The sequence below is a fragment of the Triticum urartu genome, chromosome 2A (assembly GCF_056163025.1).
Source record: "Triticum urartu cultivar PI428250 chromosome 2A, HENAU_Tu73, whole genome shotgun sequence".
Taxonomy (NCBI): Eukaryota; Viridiplantae; Streptophyta; class Magnoliopsida; order Poales; family Poaceae; genus Triticum; species Triticum urartu.
In genome coordinates, this window is record NC_141874.1 from 357,085,702 (window position 1) to 357,089,039 (window position 3,338).

A 3,338-nucleotide genomic window follows, 5' to 3' on the forward strand; every position below is an offset into this window, starting at 1 on the left:
AGTGGTGACCGACACGAAGGCGCCACATTTTACGGTGCAGCGCCTAGCTCTCAGGCGTTGCACGTCTGTCTAGCGTGGCACCCCCGGCCTCACTCGTGGTTGTGCAGCGCCTAGCTGAAAGGAGCTGCATAGTGTAGTGCAACGCCTAGCTGAAAGGAGTTGCACTATCTTATTTTAAAACTGTTGTAACTTTTAATTCGTGTATCCGATGAAAATGTGCCTTACATGAATGTTGTGCATTTTTCTGTGTTCTACGCAATTGTGGCATTTTCATTTATGTTAGGATCAATTTGATTGATGGAAAATCTATGGCAAAAGTGCATCATAATATAACTAACGGAATCTGTTAAAACTTACAAACTTGGCATGATGATATCCATTGACCTATAGCTCTTATATATTTGCATCCTACATGAGTTTTGCACTACATAATGTGCACTTTCACGCCATGCCTGTCCTTGCCATGCTAATCATCTTTAACATGTTCATTTCGTGCATCTAAGTGACTAACATGATATAAATGAGCTTCTGTCACAGAAAGTTGCATTTTGTAAGATCCATAGTAATTAATCCTGGCATCATATGAATATGATCTAATTATAAAAGTTGGAAAATCTTATGTGTACTTTATGTCCATGTCATTTTCATACCCACTAAATATTTGCAGCACTATGTTTTTGAGACACTAAAGTACCTACGCAATATTCTGCTAGATTAACACGTTAATTTCACCAAGTCACTGGATGTCAATAGAACTTTGCATTTTGTAAAGATATATACTTATATACTCTTAAAATTTAGCACTTATAATGTTTGCTGTCAATAGCAAGAGCACATGTTCTTTGATTTGAACTCAGCTTTTAGGCTACTGAAAAAAGTTGCAGCTGGTTGTATTGCGTACTGCTATATTCTAACCAGGACACCCTAGTTCTAACCAGGATGACAAAACAGAGTTTGCAGAAAAACTAGTTTTCGGTGCTACTAGCTGGAAGTCAGAAGGATTATCTTTCTAGAATAATGAAAAACAAAGTTTAGTTAGCAGGAAAACTAAACCAATCTATACAAAATTCTAAATGGAAAACATGCTACCATATGTTTTTTTGTTTTTCCATAATTTTTTTTCTGTTATTTTATCATGTTTCTTTATTGGTTTTTCTCTACTTTTAATTTTTTGTTTTCAAAACTTGATCTCATTTTTTCATTTTTTTTCTGATTATTTTATCGTTTTCGTAAATTCACAAGATCCAATAAATGTTCCAAAATTTGTAAATTTGTTCATTGTTCTAAAATTGTTTGTGTTTATTAATTTGAAAAAAAATTCAAAATGTGCTCATCTCTCGCATGTTTATTGGAAAGAAAACTAATATACTAGTGAGATTATCTCCGTCGTAAGAAGAGAAGGACGCGCGAAGTGTAGCGTTGTAGTGGGACTAGCAACAACAAAAGAATGGGACACGAGTTGCTGTGTAGTAGTAATACAACTAGTAGCAACAACATGAAGGGACGCGAGCTGAGAATGGATTTTCTACCATGCACGGGATATCCCGTAAATGCATGCTAACACATGCACTGTGGTTGTATACTGTACACAGTACAATCAATTCGGCTTCTCTCTGTTTCTACTTATCCACTTCATTCTTTTTCATTTGATTTTCATGTTTGTATATCTTTGATTCAAAAGTACGTTTTCCGATCTCTTTGTATATTTGTGTTCCTAGGGATGAGAGATATGAAACGAGACTAATGTCGAATATATTATAATAAAATTTGAATTTTCAAACATGATTTAACTTAATGAAACAACCAAAAATCATAGACATTTGCCTAGTAGATTGTATATAATGTATTGAAATACATGGAGATTTCAAATTGATGCACATGCAACTTGGTAGCACTTGGTAAATTTGTTTCAAACATAATATTACGAGTTTATATTTAACATGTGTTCTTATCAAGTTATAGTAGGTTTCTTCGTGTTCTAGACTACATCACTTTGTTACATAGATTTTTACACAAATATTTAAAATGTTTATAAACTAGACTATCGGAAAAGTTGAAAAGATAAAATGGATGCAAACTGAAAACCATATGAAAAGACATGGGCGGGTACTGGGTAATTAATCTCTGCCACAAAGCTAACTATTGGAAAAATTGTCAGCATTAATGGAGGAAGTGGGGACGCATGTGCATGTAATCAAATTTCCAACTAGATGAACGGTTGTACCATGCATGGGTCCCATGCATGGTAGATATGCTTTTCTCGACGCGAGCTGTCGTTTGTACGAGACGACGACTAGCAGCATTAGCAAGGAGCAGCGGCAGCGGTAAGCCTGGCACATGCGAGTATGCTCTGGGTGGCTCTCTTTTTTAGTCATGCTGGATGATTCTCTAAAAACAAAAATTACACTGGGCTGGACAACAACAAAAATGAAAAACAACAAACAAATAAAAAGCAGCAAACAAGTGCTAAAAAACTATTAAGATGATGTCACATTAGATGTGAGATATTATCCCACATCTAGATGTGACATAGACATGCCCTATTTGTAATATACAAAATGGAAAATTTAATTGGAGAATGTTCTGGTCTTAGGGGAACTACCAAACGACTCGTGGCCCCTTCGATCTAAATCCTGCGCATGTGGGCAGCTTTCCTGGGAGGGATCGATCCTGATTTCTTTGGAGCAACTAACTAACAGTTACCCCTTTGGAGGATTCCGCAAGGGTCATTTTTTTTATGAGGGAACACGTCAAGTGGTGCGTCCATCTGTCGCTACGTGTCGTGTGTTGGACGCTCTCTATAAATATCATTTTATTTTACTTTTATGTATGCTTTTGGGGTTTAGGTCGATTTTTGGGTTTTTATGAATTTTTAGTTTTCGCCTGCTATCCCTGGTTTTTGGAGGATTTTTTTACAAAGCGGTACTTTTCTATGAAAAGCACAACCTGTGTTGGAGAAGCACAACTATGCTTTTTAAAAAAGGAAGAAACACAGATATGTTTCCACGAGAAGCACAATGATGTGATTATCATAAAGCACAACTGTGCTTCCCAAAAATGGAAAAGTATAGTCTATATTTCCACGAGAAGCACAACCGTGCTTATCAAAAAAGAAAAAGCACAGGTGCGCTTCCAAAAAATGTGAAAGAGCACAAGTCGTCGTCATAGCCATCTCTGGCATCCTAGCCACCATGGTGAGATCTCTATCTCTCTCAGCCATTTGATCATGCACACACGCATGAGATTAGATCTTATAACCGATATGAACCAATCAGAAGACGCCATGTCATTTTTGACTCGAAGGGGTATCGGTTGATTTGGAGCATCTAGATTCATCT